Here is a 24,087-nt window from a genome sequence, read left to right on the forward strand (position 1 = left end):
GGTGATCTTCTGCCTTCTGGTGGCTTCAGGCAGTGCTGAGAGGGGCCTCTTCTCCTGGAATCATCTTCTCTGCATCTAATTTCCTGTTTGTCTGTTAAGGCTACTTCCGGTGGTTTCTGGCCTTACCTGACTGATTCAGGATTATCTCTTCTCAAGATCTTTACTTAATCCCACTTGCAAAGACCCTTTTCACAGATTCCTGAGATTTTGTGGCCTCTGGGATGCCTTTTAGCCCACTCTTCCATCCCGGGGAACCTAGGAAGAAAGGCTGCTTCCTTCTCCCCAGCGTGATGGTCTTTGGATATGGGCCTATTTTCTCAGTTTTGTAGAGTTATTCTTGGACAACCACTGGGGGAAGAAAATCAGCTCTCTTTAGGCACACACTAGGAAGTTTGGTGTTGACAAAGGCAGTATCGTTTTCCTGCTCAGCTTTCAAAATTAAACTCAGTCCAATCTCATTTCCAGCCACTCAGTCAGCAACATGCCTTCCCAGTCCCCGCCCTTACAGAAACCCCTTGGACAAACTCTCGCTCCTTTTGTCACAAATACACCGCATTCCATTCTGGCTTCTTCCTGGAGTTTTATTTCACAGCAGCATTTCTCCAGATTGCCTTGTTTCTGAATTTCCTCACTATTAATGTCTCTGGTGAATCCTGGTGCCAGGCTCCTGTTTCCTCCTGCTCAACCGGGGACCATTCACCACACTTGCGTTCCTTGCTCCTTCCCAGACAGTCATTAATATGAAGTTAAGGTACAGCATCGAAGTTGATAATATCCTCCCATAAAGGAGAGAGAAAAAAACAAAACGCTGGATGCTATTTTACACAGGATGTAGCAGAAATCATTTCTGCTCTCTGGAATATCAGTGCAAAGATGGATTCGTGTCTACCCTCCCAGAAATACCTGGTTACCTTTACCTCAGTGGTTAGTTCCACAAGACTCACGGGCTCTCACCGTTCAGCCTTCTATCCCACTTAGGGACACACCGAGGGGCTTTGTGACTCTGTCCATCCACTGGCCACTCTGGCTATAGCTGTTCTGAACTCCTGGGAATATCTCCCATCTGCACATCTCCAGCTTTGGGGATTGATTGCCTTCATTTTAATACTGGAAAGCACGAAGCAGCTGTCTGGAGATCACTACCTTCACTTTGCGAGTTGAGAATCCATGGCTAGATGATTGGAATGGAGTCACCAGCCTGAATGTGGCAAAGCTGTAACCTAGGAATCTCAGTGGTGAAGGAAGTTTGCTTCCTGTACTTGGGCTGTTCCTCATGATCCTGGTTTCTTCTCTGGTGGGGTGATAAGCACTGTCCAAAATGGATTTGGGGAAGGAAAATGATTATTGCAGCTTACAGGTTAGAGTCCCTCATTGAGGGATTCCAATGGATGCAGAAACCCTGGAGGAATGCTGCTTACTGGCTTGTTTTCCATGGCTTCCACAGCTACTTTTCATATACAATTCAGATCAATCTTCCTAGGGATGGCACTACTCATAGTAGGCTGGGTCCTTCCGCATGAATTAGCAATTAAGAAAACACCCATAGACATGCCTTTGATGGGAACAATTCTTCAATCCATGTTACCGTTTCCCAGGTGACTCCAGTTTATGTCAAGCTGACAAAAGCTAACCAATACACCCCACCTCCCTTTTCGTTGTTTGTTTTGTTTGTTTGTTTGTTTGTTTTGATTTTTTTTCCATCTTCGCTCCCACCTTAACGCTACCATCCTGTCTTCCTCTATTCCCTCTGGACCAAACTGCACTGGCTTCATCATTACCTATACAGTCTTTGGCACATTTCTTAGCATCTTTGAGTTTCAGTCTCTTGGTCTGAGAAGAGGAATATTATTAATTTCCATGTAGGACTATGGTATGTTAGATGAAAACGTGATGAGAGATGAGGAAAAAGAGACTTTAGAAAGACCACATATGCATAATTAAAACTCTGCAACCCGGTTGGCAACCAGCAGATATTTCTTTGCTCCATTTTTAACAGCAGGGATACATAGCTAAGATAGTACACACCCATCCCCCACTCACCTGCATCAACCTTATCATAGAACTGCTGTATCTGATTTATCAGGAGACCCTGGCTGTGCTGCTGTGACTATGAGCTGTGACCAAATGAGAGAAGCCTGATAGATATGGCCAGAGTGATTAATAGCAGCCTGTCTCTAGAGCTATGGGAGTGGCAAGTGGCACACTGTGCCCTGACTCCCTTCTAACTCTGCACTGCCTTTTTCACGTGTTTGACCAAGCGGAAGCCCCCCCCCCCTCAGCACAGTGTCTGGCTGTGGTCCTTGGATTTCCTGGATCACGAAGATATATCCTCTGGGCACTGGCATTTATCCAGCGTAGAGTTTGAGCTCAGGATGTGAGTGCAACTGCACGTCTGTACTTGACTGATTGCATCTCAGGACAAAGTGTGGGTCAGAGGAGGCACAGCAGTCACGCCTGTGTATGTTCCGTCCCTGCTACTACAGTGTCATTGTCTGGAGCTTTTGTGATGAGCAATCCATCAGCAGCACCACATGCTGTACAGTGTTAAGAGTCATGTCGAGCCAGAGAAGAGACTACTCTCATTTTCAGATCTCGTGGTTACTGATGACACATCTTCTGAAAATGAAATAATAGCCTCTTGCTAAGCCCTGTGCTTACCAACTCCCCTTCTGCAGATGTCCAGATGCCTCTAGCCTTAGGTCAGGAGGACTAAGCAGAAACCAACAACAACAAATCAACCAACACACAAACAACAGCAGAAACCAACTCATTAACCTACCAAAGCTAGAATACACCCTCCACCATGTCTTGATTGCTGCCATTCTAGCACTTACTGATTTTATCAAGGGAAAATCAGCAGAGAAAATGGTTTATTCTTCCTCAATCCAGCTCTTAAATAGAAAACAGAGTTTGTGGGACTGCAATGTGTCAGGAACAGGGAAGTTGAGGTCCTGTCTTGCTGGGTCAGCCTTCCTGATCTCAGCCCCCTCCACCCCAGTAGAGTTGGAAAAAACACAGCAGTTCCTATTTCAAATTACACAGTTGGATGATGTTTCTCTTGGCTCCAAGTAGAAAGGCTGGTGCCCAGAGCAATTTTTTGGCAAAAGTGCAATGTATGAAATGAAGTTTTTCTTCCCTTCTAACATTCTCAGCATCACTCTTAATCACTTTTCTCTTGATCTCTATCCAAGTTTCCCAAGAAGAATTTCTTTTTTCCTCTCTTGACTCATCTACTTGTGAACTCAGAGGGATCTGAGACAGTTTCTCCAACTCTAAAATTCAGAGCAGTGTTTCACAACTGTAATGTGTATATGAATCTGCTATACTTAGTCCTGTTCTGATAACAAAACACTTGAGTCTTAGTAGTTTGTAAAGAAGAGAGGTTGATTTAACTCACAGTGTGGGGAGCTGGGAGTTCAAAAGATATTCCACTAGTTCTGGTGAAGATGCTCTTAGCTACATTGTATCATAGTGATAGTATCAACAGAGATCTCCTTTATTAGAGGGAGAGATGGCATGGTAAAACAGAAAGCCAGAGGATGGGGAGGGGCCAGGATTGCTTTGTTACATCAACCTTTTCCAAGAGTTGATGTAACTCAGTGTTCACGGAACAGTGTTATTTCCTTCCATTCCTTTTATACCCATCAATCTTGGACACCTAACTTCCTCTCATTAGACTCCACTACTTCCCAGTATGATGGCATCTGGACTAAAATCAGAACACAAAACCCTATGTTGAACATACCCAAGCCAAACCATACACATAGTATTATGAAAATGCAAACCCAGAACCAGTAGTTCTGGAGTAGAGTATGAGTCTGCATCTCTGACAAGCTTCTAGCAAGAATGGTGTGGCACAAAGCCATAAACCAATGCCTGGGTAAGCCAGCCAGAAGAGTCATGGCAGTATTTAAGCAGGAAAAGGAAGTTGGGACAGGTGCTGAACTCCCTGGAAAAAAATGACGAGGCTGAAGCCTGGGTTCCTGCAGGCTATTTTAGTTTAGGAATTAAGAAGTGATTTCTCCTGCTTTTAGCTTTGTGGGGCTTACACTCAGGAAACATCACCAGCTGGACACCTCAGTACTGGATGTCCCCAGGGAAGGAGAACCTGATCAGCCCTCATTCCACCATGATTGAAATGTTCCAAGTAATGGGATTTTTGAATAAATTAGCTATTCATCACGAAAGAGGTATTATAGATAAATACCATACCTCATTGCTATTCCAAGCTGTCCACCAGTCATCTCTTTTAAGGAGAAAAATAGAAGAATTAATGTGATTCTGAACAGTGATCTGCTTAATGATTTCAAGGTTTTTATCTGAAGAGTATTTCAATAAACTACTTTAAAAGAAGTGGAAGGGGGAAAAGATGCATGAAGGGCTCATAAATTGCTGAAAGGTTGGTTCTCTAGGACTAGAAATCAAGAAAAAGGGTGAATGTTATAGGAAGATGTTTAAGTACTTATTCAGGAAAACTAAATAGAAAATCAATCAGAAAAATAAAAAATTCATAAATCCAATTGCCTCTAATTGGCTTAGCACATAGTACAGAATTTCAAATGTTTGTCTGTGAGCAACTCAGTCTCTTGAAATGATGCCTCTCAGCATAGGAGAGAGTATTTGGGTTACATTTCTTTTCCTATCAAAGAAAACTCATCAAGCCCACAGCAGTCCTTCAAAGGCTCAGTTTGAAATAAAAAACTCCTTATGGTAGCTATTTATGGTGAAATTCCACTAAAGATTTTCTTAAGTCAGGAAAAACACATTTTCATACTAGTCATTTAATCATTTATTAATTTTATACTATATACACAGCACTAGACTGGGTCCCATAGGAGAGACGACAAACTGAGCTAGAATTCTTGAGAAATGTGGTTTGGGGGTGGGGGTGGAGGGTTGAAGGGGAAAGAGATGAAAGCCTAATTAACCAAAGAACAAGATTGACATGAGTAATTAATTACAGAGATCTCACTACAAGGCCTGAGAAGGAGAGACTGGGTAGTTTCTACTGAAGGCAGTTTCAAACGTTTCTTGAAGGAGGTGAAGTTCACTTCAGTGGGTATGAAGATATACCATAGAGGGTGGAAAAACCCACAACTCCTTGAACAAGTATGCAGCAAAAATGTGAGTTAGGTTCAGAGAATGTAGACTTGTAGCACTTTATAGTGAGCTCAGTTCATTCTGAGAGCCTGAAAAAAATGCAGTCAGTTTTGAGCTTTAGTGTCTTTGTGGACTTCATTGACTTGGTCCACTTTCTTTGTTTCTCTTGTCAGAGCACAATGATTCCACTAAGGGCTGGAGAGATAGCTCAGTGGGTAGAGCACAGACAGCCGTTCCAGAAGATCTGCCTTTGATTTCCAGAAGACCTGAGTTCGATTTCCAGCAACCACATCCGGCAACTCACAGCCCTCTGTAACTCCAGCTCTATGACGTCCAACACTTTTGGCCTCCATAGACACCTGTATTATATGCACAGACTCCCACACAGAAATGTACGTGTACAAATAATTTAAAAGGAAAGTAAATATTTTAATAAAATATTCTTGTGTTACTGACAAAGTAAGGTTGTCCCTTCCAAGGAGCCTTCACTTTACTTTAAAAATAAAGTATATCTTTACCGTATATTTGCTTAAGAAATTGAAAAGCTTAAGATATGGGAGTATTCGCAATGTAAACAGTAAAAATAACTTTATGAAGCCATGGTCTCCCCCCTCCCTTGTTTTTGTCCTAAGCATTTTCAGTATTCCAGACCTCGCTCAATGTCTGTTTTTATAGTGGAAACAAAGGAAAAGAGTCACATTATTTTTCTAAGGTGCAATCTTTATCCCCTAGAGGAATTTCTGGCACCTGCTTAATGGTCACATTTTCAGACCTGATCATGTACCAAAGGCCACCTTTTGTGTGTTACACAAAGAGTATGTGTTTTAGAAAAGGAAAGTCCCAGGTTTTGCTTCCAACTCCACCCTTCAGAGCCCTGACTCTAGGTCATGCTGCTCTGCTTCTCAGAGCTGAGACCTTTATTTGTGCAAACTGGAAGGGATTGATTAGGATCAAGGCCAGATGACATCACAAAGTCCCTTCTGATCATGACAGGAGGTAGCCAGTGTGATCTTACCTGTGAACAGGTCATTCTCAGCACAGATGGGGTAGACCAGAAGGACACAAGGCAGCTATGGTGCGGGTTATGGGGTCCTTCTGTCTGCCACTAACTCAGAAGAGCTTCGCACACCTTTTCCACAGCCCTGACAAGCACACACCACTGTCCCTGTCCAGTTCACGCAGGTTAGTGTACTCATTGCTTGGCTCTTAGGGGAAATTTTCTTTCTCCAAGAGACTTTGCCCCACACAGACAAGGCAAACACTAATCTCTTCTCACTGCTGTGGCCACTTCTAATTTACCAACATTCAGTGTCCTCACTGCTTAGAAAATTCACGGGAGTAGTACCAGCTTGGCCTATAGTGGTAGAGCACAAACATTCTTGAGTGATTAAGAAATGAAAATGGCGGCTTTATCAGTCATCAGTGGGAGGAGGAGGAGAAGCCTTGGTCCTGTGAAGGCTCCATGCCCCAGTGTAGTGGAATGGCAGGATGGGGAGGTGGGAGGGAGTGGGAGTGGATGGGGCAGCACTCTCACGGAGGCAGAGGATAGGGGGATAGGATAAGGGGTTTCTGGAGGGGAAACCTGGAAAGGGGATAATATTTGAAATGTAAATAAAGAAAATAATCCAATTAAAAAATCAAAAAAGAAATCAAAAGGGAAAGTAAGGAAGAACGAGAGGGAAGGATGGAGGGAAAGATCCTGTTAAAATTCACTGCACTACAGTCAGATAGACCAGTGTGGGGGAGTGAAGGATAGGGTGTTCAAAGTCAGTTGGCAGCCGCCTAGGAAGGATCAGAGGTACCTCCCATTAATACGCTATGATCTTTTCTGAAAAGAGCAGAAAGGCAGGACAGGGGTTCACTCATTCCTACGTGTGTCAGCTTTGCTTTCCGTACAATGTTTAACCACCACCGCCAAGATCTTGGGGCCGCATGAACTTCACGCAATAAATTTCCACAGACTGACACTCCTCTATGACTCAGGAGAGAGCTTCATAGGCTCATTCCCCTGCTTTACAAACTGGTCGCCTTTTACTAGGTAGGGTAGATGAATATTTTAATATGGCCTTTCAGGAAAATATAATAGAATATTCTATCATGAAGTATTCTGTGTCTGTTTTCAATGCAAAATATTTGATGGGGCCTGGGATGGGAATTTGAAAGGCTTTCCCAATTTTTTTTTTTATCTTGGCTACATATTGGAAGTCCTGGAAAGGAGGGGATGAGGTTATAGAGAGGTGGAGAACGCTCAGCAGGAGATTTAGAGCTCAGGGTAAGAAACCTCCATGAAGCATTTAGTGGGCTGAGCAGCTCAAAAAAAAAATGTCAAGTTTCAGATATCTACCGTGTTAATGATTAAAATGTGTTATGCAAGTATGGTGTCGGGTACCAAATCATCTCACTTGATCCTGTCACCTCTGCAGTTGATCCCATACTAGTTTTAACAGACACAGAAATCAATTTAAAATGTGTACAAGGAGCAGTGCTTAAGAGCACTGAGTTCCATTCCCAGCAACCACATGGTGGTTCACAACCATCTGTAGTACGATCCAATGCCCTCTTCTGGTGTGTCTGAAGACAGCTACTGTGTACTCATATGCATAAAATAAATAATCCTTAAATTGACACATAGGAAGGACTCATAGTCTGTAACTGGTAAATTCAGACAGTTCCTTCCCCAGCCTTGGGTAATGCAGGGCAGGCCCAGTTGGTGGGAACAGAGGGAGAGTGGAATGTGAAGATGTTCTTTATCCTGGAGAAGCTTGAGCCCTGGGAGTACAAAGTAGTAGGAACTCACATTCTCTAGCTCATCCTTCCGCAAATCACAGAAACTCCGATTTTGGAACTAGAGAGAAGTCTATTGTGCATTGTACCCGCTCTTCCTATAATCCTCTCTTGTCCCTCTGATCCTAATATTGTGGCTACAGCTGACTGGACCACAAATACTGAGCGAAAGAAAACACCTTCTAGGCAAAGGAAATCACTTTTCTGCTGGTGCCTGTTGTTAGAATACCTCAAAAAAAAAAAAAAACCCACCAAGGTAAGTCTAGACTTGAATGCTTCCTAGCCCTGAAGCCCTACAGTTCAGTAACCTTTAGAATATTATCCTTTAAATATTTATCCAGTGTTTGTTTAAATGGGTGTCTGAGACCCACCACATAAAAGGACAGAAGGAAGGCCATATCCGTGTGTCCCATGGCCCTGCTTTAGCTCTGGTCTCAATCATCATGTTGATTCATCAAGGCCAAGGGTCTATGGTAAAGATAGTTTCCCTATTCCTTCCTCCACTGACTTCCTCATATCTAACTCTTAGTATCATCACATCCCCTGAGGGGCTGGCCTTTCACACACTTCCACATGCCTTACACTTTCCAAATGCATGTGGTGATCTCGGAAAAGAGTTGCTTCTCTATAACCATTTGGCACCAAACTATATTTAGATGGTGCTTCTAGGATAGTTCTTAGTCTGTGGGTCACGACCCCCTGGGGGATCACATATCAGATATCCTGTATATCATATATTTAAATTACCATTCATAGTGGTAGCAAAATTATAGTTACAAGTAGCAATGAAAATAATTTCATGGTTGGGGGGTCATCACAACATTAGGAACTATATTAAAGGGTCACAGCCTTAGGAAGGTTGGCAACCACTGTTCTGGAAGATTCTTTACTGGAATTGCTGCAAACCGGTATCTCATCTCTGAGACAAAGAGAGATATATTGAAAAGGTCAGTTCATGGCCACCCAGGGCCTTGGCCTAAGGACAATGGGAGCTGCTGGAGGTTTTAAATGGAAATAATGTAGTTTGTCTTCTACAGAGATTGCTATGAACAGGACCCTCTGCTGGCTGTGGTCGGAGAGTCTACAGCACTGAGGGTAGGTAATATTAGAACCCCTCAAAACCCCAGGTATTTCTTCTTTTAGTCATAATCGTTGTCACAGTGCTCACTTTTGTCTTTCTAACTTGGAAAGCCTTGGATAAAACAATAATCCAGTCTCTCTTAATAATTCAAAGACAAAAATTAGCCAGATTGCAGCTTGTTTGAGCCCAGAGCTCACAAAGCTTGTCATATCTTTCCTGTTCCAGAATTTACTGGAGTAGTCCAGCCATTCTCTCTTTCAACACCCATTCTATACCTGCTGGCTTTACTGTGCCCTTTGCTGCCTCATTGTCTCCTTACTACTTTTCTGAATGTCACTGTCTTGCTGGTGAGTGCGTCTCAATAATTCATGCTCGGCCCTGAAGAACTCAAGAGAGAGCCTGAAGAACTCAAATAGATAGCATTCAACAGGGACTGCTTTTCGTTAAACGAATATGAGCAATAATTAGTCTCAAAGTCATGGACTGACCTCGACATATCCACCCACTACTGACCAGGCTGTCAAGAACACATGGCAGATGAGGGTAGGGGTGGGGCACAGTGAAGGGCAGGCATAATTGTGTAATAGACTACACTCTTAATAGAACAGAATAGAGATGAGCCCTTGTCTGAGCTCTAGACCTAAAAGGATAAGAAACACAGTAGAGGGGGCTAGAGAGGTGGCTCAGAAATTTAAAGTGAGTGCTTCTTGCTGTTTTGGAAGAACTAGGTTTGATTCCCAGTACTTACTTACACCGTGAGTGGCTCACAACTATCCATAATTCCAGACACAGGCAATCTGGTGCCCTTTTCTGACCTCTGGCACTAAGCAGGAAGATAGAATACATGGTATACATTTAGGCAAAAGAGTCATACATATAAAATAGAAATTAAAGACATCTTTCAAAAGAAGAAAATACTCTTACACCGAGCTTTCCCCGTCCTGGTACAGGGTAGGAAGTCACCTTGCCCAAATTGTCTTCTGGTCTACCACCCGCTCCCATGTCTTAGGCATTCTTCCTCATCAATTGGGGCTCCAACCTTTTCATTTGTAAAATTGGTACAATAGCTATGAGGTTCCACTGTCACAGAGTTTTGTGAGATTAAAATGAGAGGTCATCTATTCCTGGCCCAGTAAATGATTTGACTTTACAGTTTCTACCATAAACTGATCACCTCCTTTATTCCTGAATTTCTAAGTGTCTTAGTTAGGATTTTATTGCCTTGACGAGACACTGTGACCATAGCAACTCTTATAAAGGAAAACATTTAATTGGGACTGGCTTACAGGTTCAGAGGTTTAGTCCATTATCATCTTGGTGGGAATCATGGCAGCATTCATGCTAGAGAAGGAACTGAGAATTCTACATCTTGATCTGAAAGCAGCAGAAGGGGACTGGGTGACACACTGGGTGTAGCTTGAGCATAAGAGACCTCAAAGTCTGCCCCCACAGTGACCAACTTCCTCCAACAAGGCTCTGCCTCCTAATAGTGATGCTCCCTATGGGCAGCATTCAAACACACGATTCTATGTGTGCCCTACCTCAAAAGTCCGCATCGCCTATCACAGCAAGCCTCTGTTGAGCAGGTTATCTGTTCTCCCTCCATGTAGAAAGCCACGTTCCTTCTTAGCTCTTTTAATTTCAGTCACAGTATTTCTACCACGTAGTGGGTCTTCCTTTCTCTTAGCCCACTATGGCCTTCCCAAAACTGTACTTGTTGGTTTTAGCCCCAAGACAGACTAGGAAGGTAGAGTTGAGCACTGAAGATCTCAGACCTCAGAGTGCAAACCCTCCTATACTGGACATTGATGTTGACTGAGTTCGTCTAATGCTTCTTTTCCAATCTCCTACTTACGTCATTCTCCTTCCCTCAAATCATGACACATAATCACCACTGCCTCTGCTTTTCCTGCTTCCTGCTCTAAAAGCTACTTGGTGTTCAGTACTCAGATCAAAAGGATCTTTCAACTTTTCTTTTGCTCCAAAGAACAGACTAATCTCGCCCGCTAGCTTCTCAGGCTACCTGTTCTCCTCATTGGCAGACTTCTCCAGAGAGCACTGGGGAGTGCCTGCTGCAGTGAGGTATCTAATGTTCATCTCCCTCCTTCACTGGAATGAAAGCTGCTACTGTTAAAAGATCAAATGTTTCCTGAGTGCCTACTGTATGTAGTGTGGTAGTGTGCTGACTACTAATGATTCAGTGGTCACCCAAGTGATTCGTTCCCTGCCTTCATGAATTCTATATAAAGCTATGTAACTGAAAATTGAGCCTGAGCTCTTCAAATTTATGGGGCCTTTCATGAGCTGCTAGTACATCTTAAAAAATAAAAAGAGAATGGGGGATTCCCCCTCTAAATTGAAGTGCAAGAGTGATGGGGTTTCTCTGGTCAAACAAAAACTGATAGAAATATCTTATGCTCCTAACAGAAGAGATGGAAATGCCACGTTCTTCATGAAAAGTTTTGACTTAGGGGATCAAGGGGGATACTGAGGCAGAATGTCCGTTTAGATTGGATATTTATTAGAAGAGTTGTCACTGTCATAGACAGACAAGCAGACAGCAGCACAATGAAGACTCTGTGGACAGTGTGAGGTCCTTCCTGATACAAGTAGCAGTAGAAGGGGTATTCTATGCAACACAATTGATAAGCCATTCTTAGCACATGCTCACAGTAAGGCTGTCCCTAATCAGCCATGAGGTCAAGAATCTAGAAACAGTCACATTTCAAGCCAAATGGAGGTTTATAAAATGGCATGGTTCTGCCTGACACTTTGAGATCCTGATCAGAGAAGACAAGTTACCAGGACTAGGCTAGGGATCCTCTTCACCTGTCTTAATTAAAGGGTCTATACATGCCTTATCTCTGTCACTACCCATTTAATAACTTGCTCTAAGAGATAAATTGGTCCTTCGATTAGACTCCAACAACTCTCACACCTGACCCCTGCCTGGACTTCTAACTCTCTCCCCTGATAGTTGATCAAGTGCTTCTCAGGGCACATCCAACACTACAGCAGCACTCACAATGCTAAGCCGACCGGGTTACAGTGACCTGCTTTTGCCTGGTGGCTCCACCAGTATTTCTGGGGCAGATATATATTCTAGACCTTATTTCAAGGGATACTTTGAGGTCTATATTAGTTTTTCTATAGCTAGTATAACAAAGTATGAAAACTGAAGTGAATTTCAGAACTGTTATGGAGATCTGAAGTTCAAAATCAGGGTTTCAGCGGGGCTATTCTCCTGCTGACCACTCTATGGGAGAATCCTTCCCCCATAGAGTGTGTCTTTCAGCTTCTGTTCCTTGGCTAGTGGTACTAATCTTTGCTTCTTTTATGTCTCTTCTGTCTTTATAAGTACCTTGGTCATTGAATTTAGGGACCTCTGGTCAATTCAGGATCATCTCATTTCAAGATGTTACCTGTGGTCAGAGTCTCAGTTAGGTATTCCTGGGTTTATATCTAAAGAGTTGGGTTAAAGACTCAAAGATTACAAAGGCAACTATTCAAATCAGGACCATGGCAACTTATAAAATGAAAGGTTCATTCTGAACTTACAATCCCACAGGGATAATAGTCTATGCAGAGTAGTGAAGTAGAGGCAGCAGGCAGCAGACAGCTAAAGAAACAGCTAAGAGTTTACATCTCAAACCACAAATAGGAGGCAGAGAGTGCAATGGGCAGGGCACATGAATTTTGACACCAAAGCTGCCCCCAATGGCACACTTTGTCCAACAAGATCACAGCTCCTAATTCTTCCCAATCAGATACACTTAAATTCGGAGACCAAGTATTCAAATATAGAAGTCTACAAGAGCCATTCTTAGTCAAACCACCATGGGGTCTGAGAGCTTGGTTTTCTAAAGGGGTATCACACTAGCACAAATGGTTCTCTGTTTGGACTATGTAAGCCTTGGCTTGCTGTGCATGGGCCTACCCATGAGGCATCTGATTGTCCTTTCCCTACTTTGGAAACATATCCTCTTTTTGCTCTTTGAGAGTCTCATGGAGTGTGTTTTGCTCATATTCAACCATACGTCCAAACTCTTTCCAGGTAGGTCCCCTCTTCCTTACTCACCCAAACTGGTATCATATATTTTTAAGCCTTCAAGACTCAAATATTCTTGTATGTGTGGCTTTCAGCTAGAAAGTGGTCAACTTACTAGGGGCTACATCCTTAGAGAGAACTATCTCTACCTCTCTCATTAGCTAACAATAATGCATCTGGCTTTAATCATATGCATGTCTAATTATAAGTAGGTATTCTTTCTAAAAGTTCACTCAGAGGACACAGTTTGCCTTATTGATATTCATCCAAAAGTGGTCCAATATGAATTGACTTCTTGCTTATAGGTTCCAGATGTGTTTCCAGATGTGCTTGAGTAGAAATGGGCATTATCCAGGGATCACTAAGGGAAATAGCTTACTTCCATTTTTAAAAGCAGGTATATGAAGCCTGGTACAGGTTATATGTATCGTTATAAGAGAGGTATGTTCTTTGCCATTCTCTATGCTTGCCTCAAAGAGTTTTAGCTTAATTACACCTTCAACAATCCTTTTTACAAACAAAACCCCAAAAAACAAAAATAGAACACAAAACAAAAACAACAACAAAAAACCTATAACAGTCTCAAATCCCAACTATTACAAGAAGGTATATTTTGAGAGGTTCACTACCCAACTGTGCAGACCAGGCTGTACCCTGCTCTGAGTTACTGTCCTCTAAGTTGCTTGAGATCATGACTATAACACTGAGCCTTGCCCTGAGTGACTCCATCTTACAAAGCAGAGTTTGTCTTCATGTTGAGGTACAATGGATGTGCATCTCATTTGTGGACACCATCTGTCCAACAGCAACCATAAGGAACTAATAACTTATAACTTTTTCCTGTAAATAAAAGGATACTGCCTATAAACTTAACAAAGTAGATTAGAAACACATGTATACATGGGCATATTAAAACCACACCAGATAATCTAGGCTTCTGAACTTACCAAACACACCAGACCAGCAAAGAGATCAATATCCTTAAGACAAGTCCATGAAAGGAAAAACAGAAAACACGCAACAGGGCTGGTTGATTTTGTCATCTACATACACACCTACACATATCTAGGAACAGGATCTTAATTATGAAAAACACTTCCATAAGATTGGACTGTAGAAAAGTTTATGGAATATTGCCTTGATTAACAATTGATGTAGGAAGCCACTGTGGACAATGCTAGCCTGGACAGATAGATGGTCCTGGGTTGTATAAGAAAGCAGGCTTAGCAAGCCCTGAGGATCAAGCCAGTAAGGAGTTGCAATGGTTTGAATGAGAATGGCCTCCATAAGCTTCTATGTTTGAATGTTTGGTCTCCATTTGGTGGAACTGTTTAGGAAGGATTAGGGGGTGTGGCTTTGTTGCAGGAGGTGTGTCAGGGGGAAGGGCTTGCAGATCTGTCTGCCATATGTTCACCCTACCATCATGAACTCTAATCCCCTAGAACTGTAAGTTCATCTGAACACTTCCTTTCATAAACTGTCTGGCCATAATATTATATCAGAATAGAAAAGTAACTAATAGGGCAATGTTCCTCCATGGCCCAACACTTCTAGGCTCCTGTCCTGAATCCTGCCATGCTTCTGTCAGTGATTGACTATAAACTGCAAGCTGAAATAAACCCTTTCCTTCCTGAACTGGTTTTGGTCATGCGGTTTGTCACGTCAACAGAAAGCAAATCAATACAACTATAATAAAGAAGGGCCCAACAACCTGCCATGAGACTACCCTCTGTGGTGTGTGTGGCCGAAGGTCTGACGAGCAGAGAATCCCTGCCTCTGAGGCTTCAGTTTAGTAGTTCCCACTGCCTGACTTAGTTCACTCTAATATCTATCCATCAATCCTATTCAGACCCGGACATGTGCCTACCCTAATGGTTCTTTGCCTCCATTGTAGACCTCAGCCTTTGGTCTCTGCAGACTTGGTTTAATTCATCCAACTTCTAGCAGAATTCCAAATGGCTTCATTGATATCTAACCATTTGCAGTGACTTCCTCTGTAGGAAGTCACCTGAGTTCTTTTATTTTCTCCTCATTGTGCTCGCATGACTCACATTCTCAGAGTTTCCCTTCCTGTGACATCAACTAGCATTAGCTCCCTACCCCCAGATGTAAATTATCTTTAAAATCCATGGATTCTTTAATATTTTTGTAGCCATTCTACAGTGTGTGTGAAGTGTGACACATGGTCTTAAGAGTTGATATTAGGAATTAAGATTGGAAAAGAAGAAAGTATGATTGTGGATAGTCACACTGAAAAGGAATAGGGTGATTGCCTGGTAAGTTGAAACCAGTGAAACCAGAATAATTTGTGAATTTATTGCTGTTCAAGAAACTCTGATAGTAATGTAAAGACACAAATGGGTCTATTCTGATAAAGAATACTCCTGATACCAAGACGTTTTATGGTTGCAGGGCTACCCCAGTTATCAATTCTACAGAAATTTCATGTTAGTCTAGACCACCTGGAGGCTATTAGGATGAGTCAATGAGGGTTAGTCACCCTGTCTCTGGGAAATGACTGGGAATACCCATGGCCACCTGCATTCTTTTATTTTCTCATTGTGCTGGCATGACTCACTTTCTCGGAGTTTCCCTCCCTGTAAATTTTCTAAGATTCCTTAAGTCTCTTACCTGAGAGATTGAAGTTGCTAGATGAGGCATCTAATAGACTCCTGCTCCTCCTGTTACAACCTTTAGGATAGGAAAGCCGTGATTATTTATGATGATGATCAATAAAGAAAAGTAAGGGCTTTAGAAAGGGAATAAAGTTATGCTGTCTTGAGCTCAGTTTCCAGAGCTCTGAGGTCAGACGGTCCTTTGAGGTCCGGAAGTTTTCAACACCAGCTTCTCTTCTGCAAGCCTCTATGTGTAGGTTCCACCCACAAAGTTCCGTGCCTAATTTGGGCCTCCAAGAGCAAGAAGGACCTTCAGCAGACAGGAAAAGGAAAGGCAGTTTACTAGCCTGACAAAACCCGGGGCATACAGGGCATCTACATGAGGAGGGAGTGGGCTTCCCTATATAGAAGGGGAGGAATTGTCTTTGGAAATGGAAGAAAATGGAGTCTCTAATATAAAACAGTAGGGTGTGTATAGATGGATAGCTGCACCCTTGGCTGTATAGAGGTTGCTTTGAAGGCGGAGCCTGGAAAGACTTCCAAAAGAGAGGTCAGAGAGGTAGGAACTGAACTTTCTTTTTTTTAGGTTCATGGGTTTTTTGTTTGTTTGTTTGCTTGTTTTGGATATTTTATTTACAAATTTCAAATGTTATCCCCTTTCCCCATTTCCCTTCCAGAAACTCCCTATCCCATCCTCTCTCCCCCCACTTCTATGAGGGTGTTTCCTCCACCCACTCCTGCCTCCCCACCCTGGCATTCCCCTACTGGGACACTGAGCCTTCACAGAACCAAAGGTCTCTCCTCCCACTGATGTCCAACAAGGTCATCCTCAGCTACATATGCAGCTAGAGACATGGGTCCCTCCATGTGTACTCTTTAGTTGGTGGTTTAATCCCTGGGAGCTCTGGGAGCTCTGGTTGGTTGATATTGTTGTTCTTCCTATGGGATTGCAAACTTTTAAATTATCATTATTTTTTATTTTTAAGGATTGAGAGGAGTGTGTCTTCTGGTAGAACATTTTCCTGACTTCCCCAAGGCCCTGGGTTTGACTCCTGCACAGGAAAACAAATCAAAAACTGATTTGCTCTTATGAAAATTGTCCAAAATGCTAAGAAAAGGTGAAAGAGGAAAACAGGAGGTGGTGTTACATGCCTTTAATCCCAGCACTTGGGAGGCTGAGGAAAGCAGATCTCTCAGTTTGAGGCCAGCCCAGTCTGCAGAGTGAGATCTAGGATATCGAGGACCACACAGATAAACCCTGTAGTCTTGAAACAGACAAAACCAATCCAGGAAGGAAGGAAGGGAGGAGGAAGGAAGGAAGGAAGGAAGGAAAGAAGGAAGGAAGGAAGGAAGGAAAATGGAAGAGAGGGAAGGAGAGAGGGTGGCAAGGAGGGAGGGAGGAGAGGAGGGAGAGAAGGGGGTGGGGGTAGGAAGGGAAAGCGAAAGAAGAAAACAGGGAAGCCAGCTTGAGAAGCTGCTGCAGGTGGATACCCAGGTGTTTTGCAGGCTAGGACCTAGGATTTAGAACTGTGGGACCAGTGACAGTCAGAAACCCATGTGGGATGTTGATTTATTAACTGGGGTGAATTTTAAAGTGAGGGAAATCTCAAATCACGCCAAACCAAAGAGCCTGGGAGGCATTTAAGAGCACAGATTTTTTTTTTTTCAAGATGAGCTTGCTTTGGGACATGTTGACCTGCCATGATGTCTTGAAATTCAAATAGAAATGCCCAGCTGTTTGTTAGAGATGCCTTGTGGCTGTGCTGTCACGGCTGCAGGTTCGCCCTGTCACAGGCTGGTCTAACAGGCTGTCTCTTGGGAAGACAGCTTCCTGTTAACTCCACCAAAGCTCCCTCTGTCTTATCTCGAATGTGACCTTTCCCTTAATTTATAATATCTGCTCTGGAATCTTTCACTATGGCGGTATCCATTTTATACCCTGTCGTAGCGGGAAGAAAGTCAGGGCAACACCCATGTATTTGTCCATCAGACCATTTCATCAAGCAGCATTGTTGCTCGATGTGCAAGAATGAACAGAGCAAACGTGATCACTATAGGTGCTAGAGCAGATAAATGACAATTAAGAGTGACATCCATGAGAGGGAAGGGCAGGCTATTTAGCTGCACAACTCGAACCCTGGAGAACCCAAAGGTATAATATTGCATTGTTCAGGTTTTGCAGAAACCTGTGCACTGGTCAGAATTGATTCTGCCTCATTCTCACCGAGCTCATAAGGCATTAATAAATATAAACCCACTTATCTGTTTGTTAATTTTCAGGCAAATTAGAGTATCTGTCACGAAGATCAGAGATTGACAGCCTAGAGGTGCTGACTCATGCTAAGTAAATTCCCAAGGCATAAATATATGCAAGCCGGCATGCCGATTTGCTAATTTTTTTTTATGAGAAACAGAGTCTGTCTGTCAAGCAGACCTGAGATTGACAGCCTGCCCTCTCTCTGTACAGAGGGCTCCCTGGGAAGCTTAATTATCCAAGTGCTTCGTAGTGAGCCTGGAATCAGAGTCAAGAACAAATAGTTACATGACCCGCAGATTTATGGACTTCAGCTCCTATGTCAGATGTACTGGTCTCTCATGGGGACAGGCTCAGTGGGCTTGTCAAGAAAAGCAACATCGGAGCACAGAGCGCGCGCGCACACACACACACACACACACACACACACACACACACACACTTCTATGTTCCTGAGCTCATTAACTGACCTGATTCTTCACTCCTTTTCCTAGGCTTAATGTGTTTACCACATAATTTGATAAAATCAACAGTGTGTTAATTTAGTAATTTAGTCCTATTGCCTACACTCTCGTGTGACTTTCCCGCTGTCTCCCCCATACCTCCTAGCTAATTTGAAACCTTAACCACTGTGGTTCCCCAAAGCTCACATGCTTTTTAGTCTCCAGCACAATCGTGTTGAGAGGTGAGACTTAAATGGAACCGGCAAAGTCATGATAGTTTGGCCCTCAGGAATGAGAGAATGCTATCCTAACAGGAGTAGGGTGGCTGCGGCCAGAGTGGATTCTCAATAAAGAATGCATCTCTGTACTTTCTCACCTCGTGCATAAAGGATAGCTCATCCTTTTGCGTTCTATCTGCATATGTCACAACAAGATGATCCTCAATCGGTGTGGGCCCTCTTCCTTGGGTTTTTAGTCTTTAGAGCTCAAAGGAGTAAATCTCTCTTCATAAATTACCCATTCTCGGACATTTTGTTACAACAATGCAAAGCAGGCTAAGATACTGGATTGTCAGTGATTGTAGAGACTGTAAGGGAAGCTGAATGTAAATTCACAGGTAACCAGGGAAAAGGCAAGAGTCAGCCTCGGGGATCATTTACGTCATCTTGTCACGAAACTTCAGACTTCCTGTTCCTCTCTGGTAGGGCCTGCGCAGACCTGGCTACGAGTACCCCCAGGCTCTGGCCTTCTGTATACTCACTCATTCCTGCTTGGTCTTATACTTAGTGTGTGGGTAGCATGAAGACCTTTGTCTTACTCCATGTTGTTTTGCTGTAACAAAAGCCACAGACTAGATAAGTTATAAACACTTCAACTTGGTTCATTTCGTGGCTTTAGAGCAGTGGTTCTCAACCTTCCAATTGCTGCGACCCTTAAATACAGTTCCTCATGTTGTGGTGACCTCCAATCATAACATTATTTTTGTTACTACTTTACTTTACATTTTGGTCCTGTTATGAACCATAATGTAAATATCTGATAAGCAGGATGTATGATATGTAATCCCCATGAAAGGGTTGTTTGACCCCGCAAAGGGGTTACAACCCACAGTTCTGGAGGTTGAGAAGTGCAGTAGCTGGGGGCCATATCTGGGGCTATTTTTCTTGCTGCATCCTAATGTGACAACAGGCATTTCATAGTGACAAAATACACATGGTGAAGAGCACCCAGTTCCTTTGATAATTAATACTGATTCCCAACTTGATTGGAACTAGAATCAACCAGGAGACAACCTTGGGGATGTGTGTGAGAGAGTTTCTCGATTAGGTTATTTGAGGCAAGAAGATCATTCTGTGTGTGACCACAACCATTCCACAGGTCAGAATCCCCAGAGCAAAAAAAAAGTGATCTGGATACCAGTATCCCCCATTCTTCCTCCTGTCTGTGAATGCAGTGAGCCTAGCTGCCCCATGCTCCTGTCACCCTGACTTCTCTGCAGTGGTGGACTCTATCCTTAAACTGTGAGCCCAAGTCAGCTCTTCTTTCCGTTAGCTGACTTCAGGCTTCTTCCTAGCAACAAGCAGAGTAACTAATGCATCCCTCACCGCTTCCATTCACGGGTACTAATCTGCCCTTGGATCATCAACTAGTCCCTCCAAAGGTCACACCGTCACACTGGTCATGTGATCATGTTTCAAGACGTGACGAGTTTGGAAGAGACATTCAAGCCATCACACCAGCCAAAAACATACACACCCTAATCTCTGCCACCTTCAAACGTGATCTTACATTATAAAGGCACCTTGAGGATGTGATTGAGTGAAGACATCTTGAGTAGGGGAGAAGGCTGTGGATTATCTGGACCCAGTATAGTCACAATAGCCCACACAAGGAAAGGAAGCGATAATAGGAAGAGATGAGGGTATGCAAGCTACTCCGAGGGCTTTGAAGATGCATAAACGGGTCAGGGGGTGTGACAGGCTTTAGGAGCTGGAAAAGACAAGAAACAGATGCTGTAACCGGAGCCTATGGAAGAAATAAAACTCAGCTGACATCTTGATTTTAGAACACGGAACACAAAACTGTCAGGTAATGTGTTTGTATTGTTTCATATCGTGTTTGGGGATGTCACGACTGAACTAGAGGAAGAGAGTTACTGCTAGCTTCTCTCGGTTAGTTTCCAAGACCTGTGTGGCACTGTCCACTCTAACTTCTAGGACTGATGGCTGTACACATTGAAGGTCATGTTGGTGGGTGATAAGTCCTCAGTGTGTTTGTACAGGACAGAGTCTTATTTATCACAAATAGTACAAAAGCATTAAATCCCCAGCTCCCGGCTGCCTGTGTGTACATGGTGACTCCATGCCCTGGACCAAAAATACAGTGTGGCCACCTGTGTCTGATATAGCCCTCCTGGAGTGCTGTTGAAGATATGGGCTTCCTTTGAAGTCGTTTGCTCAGATCAGCTCTACGGGGGGCCTGAAGCAAGATGAGAAATAGGTCCAGGACTCTCATCATGATGCAGGTTTCATATCAAAATGCACAATCAACTGACTGGAACAGGAAATAATTAATCAGGACATTACAAAGTAGTTAAGTATAATTAATTCACACAAGAGAATGTGAGTGTGTGCGGTTTTAGCTGCCAGAGTGATTTTATTTCCCTGCAAATCTAACCCACAATAAACAAACATCGGAATAATTTTTTCAAATTTTTCATGACTCATGGGTTATTACTTCCTATTAGTTACCCAGATTGTTAGCAAATTCATACATGGATATCTTGAGGTCTTCTGTTCTTGGTATGGGGAACCTAACTGCAAGAGAAATCACTTTTTAGTTGTATTGATGATACTCATGTGTGTGTGTGTGTGTGTGTGTGTGTGTGTGTGTGTATGTGTATGTGTGTATGTGTGTGTGTATGTTTGTGTGTGTGTATGTTTGTGTGTGTGTATGTTTGTGTGTGTGTATGTGTGTGTGTGTGTGTGTGTATGTGTGTGAATGTGTGTGTGTGTTGGGAGGAAAGCTCACTGTGCTGAATAAAACCTGGAGGGAAGTTTTTATTTCTGCCCAAACAACTTAAAATACGAGCACAATGCATAAAATATTTATGCTGTGAAAACATCATCTGAGAAAGTGACTTGATCCCAAGGGTAAACTTGCTGATATTGTGTGGATTTTCCTTTCCCCTTATCTTTGTTTTTTTTTCCCCTTCCCTAAAACTGGAACTCTTTATAAGGGATGAGGTGGAAAAATATTTGGTATTCAGAGTTGGCTGCAGCAGCAATATTATTATTGGTCTTCAACCCAGTTCTCTTGTCATAGTCGGGAGTCGAAAAGCCAAAAGCCATGCCCTATACAGGGAGTTTTATGTAGAGGTGGAAAACTCATCATACGGGAGTGTGGGAGGGAATATTTCCTCCCCTTTGTGGCTCCAGAGAGCACAGTGTGCTCTGCCGAGCTGGACAAATAGAACTGGGTTGGTGTGATGAACAGTTATTGTTTGGAAGTGCAGATCCATCAAGGCCACAATAGGAAAGACAGAGTTCAGACAGATTGCAATGGACCAGCGGGGCTTCTCTCTCCTTTGATGGATGTCCACGGGGTCTTAATTTACTTCCCAGATTCACCTGATCACAAATTATATACAAAGGGCTTCTCTGATCACCTGGGTCATACAGGGGTGTCCTGTCATCTGGGAAATACAGTGCTGTTCCAGTTTCTGACCCCACCCACAGTGCACGATGCTCATTTCTTTCTAGGCGAATAACTTGCTGCTGGAGTCCGTCTGGCACCCAAGAACATTGCTTTTATATGTCTTCAGTCTCTGCCTTCACTGTAGGATGTGCCTTTCAAGATGAAAGTTATGACCCACCTGTCCGTTTTAAAATACATTTAGTGGGTCACAACCAGCATTTTTTAGGTGTTTTTTTTGTACAAAGAAGTAGAACAGAAGAGAAAGTGCCAGAATATGTCACACCTATCAGTAATGATAGTGTTTAAAACCTAAGTTGCAAAGAAAAAATATGTGTGCTCCTAAATATGGTCCCTTCTATACATTCATGTACACACTTACAGGTTGCAACTACATAATGAAAATTAACTAGCAGTGCAGCTAACATTAGAATGCCCTGGCCATATGTATACATAGCCCTACTGTATCTCCTCAGAACTACATAAACAGAGTGTGATGAAATTAGTCTATACCTAGGAGGAAATAATGGGTACAGGCAAAAAAGATGAAGACATTCAGAAACACACTCGGGGATGCTGGCCTCTGTAGCTGCCTCTGACCCTGCCAAGGTTTCTATATCTGCCTGCAGACACAGATCTCTCCCCGAATGCCGAGAATAAACAGTTCACACTATTTTCTATACATGTATGTGGCATGTTTGAGTTTTCCTACCCCAAATGGGATGTAGTTAGTAAACGGGGAGGTTTGCACGGAGCCTCTTAAAGTGCACTCAGAAGTAGATTGTGTGGGGTGAAGGAGAGCCTGGAATAGCCTGGCGCTTCAGTACCAACAGCTCCTTCACCATGCTAACAATAATGGAACCCTGGGAGGTGACGTGCTATGGAAGTGACAGCCTCGTGGTCCACTGCTGGATGGAAGTGCCTTGCAGGCCTGTGTTGTTTTATGGGTTTAGGAGTTTGCCTTACACACTGAGAACTGACAATATGGGTTCTGTAATAGAAATTCTTGCAGTCTCTATTGCCTTTCCGGTTAACTGAAACGAAGGTGTGTGTATAGTGAGTGCTATTTAGTTTAGGGGCGGTTCTGAGGGACCACTACGCTTAAGTCACTGCAGAACACTGAGGGGAGAGCAGAAAGCATTATTCTTCATTGTAATAGAAAGCATCAAATGCTGAACAAAAGGCACGGCTAGTATCTCAGACTCACTGTTTTTAAGAATTTGTGGGGGTGGGGGGAGCATGGTTTCAGAATGTGGGACCGTGATATCAAGAGTACTGGTTATGATGAAAGCTAAGCCATCATCAGTAGCTAATAATTGGAGACAACCAGGCACCACATACCTCCTTACAGACACAAAAGCAAAATTAGGAATGCATGTCCTTATAGCAGCCGATACCCATGTAAAGGAACTGTGGGAGAAATTAAAAGATTAAAGGACACAAATTAAAGGGTGTTCTACAGATCCCAGCCCTGAAGTGAAGCCACAATGTGGGACTCTCACCCTGAGACTTGGTTTCTTTAGCAACAATAAACAGGGAAAAGGATATGGGACTTATTTGGATCTTGAGACTAAAAACTACGAAAGGAAAAAAAAGTAAAGGTTATTAATAAAAGAATAACAGAAGTAGAAACACTTCAATGATGTTATCAAAGAATGTATTAATATTGATTTTAGGGAACTGTGATGACTTTAGGATGGTGTGTTAATGTAATATTGTTAAGTGTTTATTGTCTTTTAACAGCTATAGCACCAAACATTTACTGATAAGAAGCCCTGACACAGGGAATTTGTCTCACAATTTCCCTGGGGCAGAGAAGGTGTGGGTAGGGGACAACGGAGGTAAGACAGCCCATGTGTTGAAAATCCTGGAGCTGCAGAAAGCATCCATTCAATTCATGAGACCCTGCTTGACAGTTTTTCTAATGAAAAACGTCAGTGTCTGTTTTACGGAGGCATCTGTTCTTCTAAGAAGCATGTTTCAAAATCATATTGCATACTAGGTATCGATGTTCTGGTCAGACACTGCTTCAGTTTCTCTTTGTAAGATGTCACTGATCTTTGGAATAT

The 24,087-nt window shown here is 42.9% G+C and overlaps 1 long non-coding RNA gene across 5 annotated transcripts in view; it reads right to left on the bottom strand.

Moving 5' to 3' along the window:
- Positions 1-24,087, bottom strand: part of LOC120095656 (uncharacterized) — a 114,844-nt gene that overhangs the window by 74,708 nt on the left and 16,049 nt on the right. For 4 of the 5 annotated variants that reach the window (XR_015633066.1, XR_015633067.1, XR_015633070.1 and 1 more), the window contains exon 2: positions 15,645-15,704. The exons of the other annotated variant lie outside the window; for it this stretch is intronic. This is a non-coding gene — a long non-coding RNA (uncharacterized LOC120095656). The remainder of the gene's footprint in view (positions 1-15,644; positions 15,705-24,087) is intronic. 5 annotated transcript variants of the gene reach the window in all.

The sequence above is a fragment of the Rattus norvegicus genome, chromosome 11 (genome assembly GCF_021556685.1).
Source record: "Rattus norvegicus strain SHRSP/BbbUtx chromosome 11, alternate assembly SHRSP_T2T, whole genome shotgun sequence".
In the NCBI taxonomy this organism is placed as follows: Eukaryota; Metazoa; Chordata; class Mammalia; order Rodentia; family Muridae; genus Rattus; species Rattus norvegicus.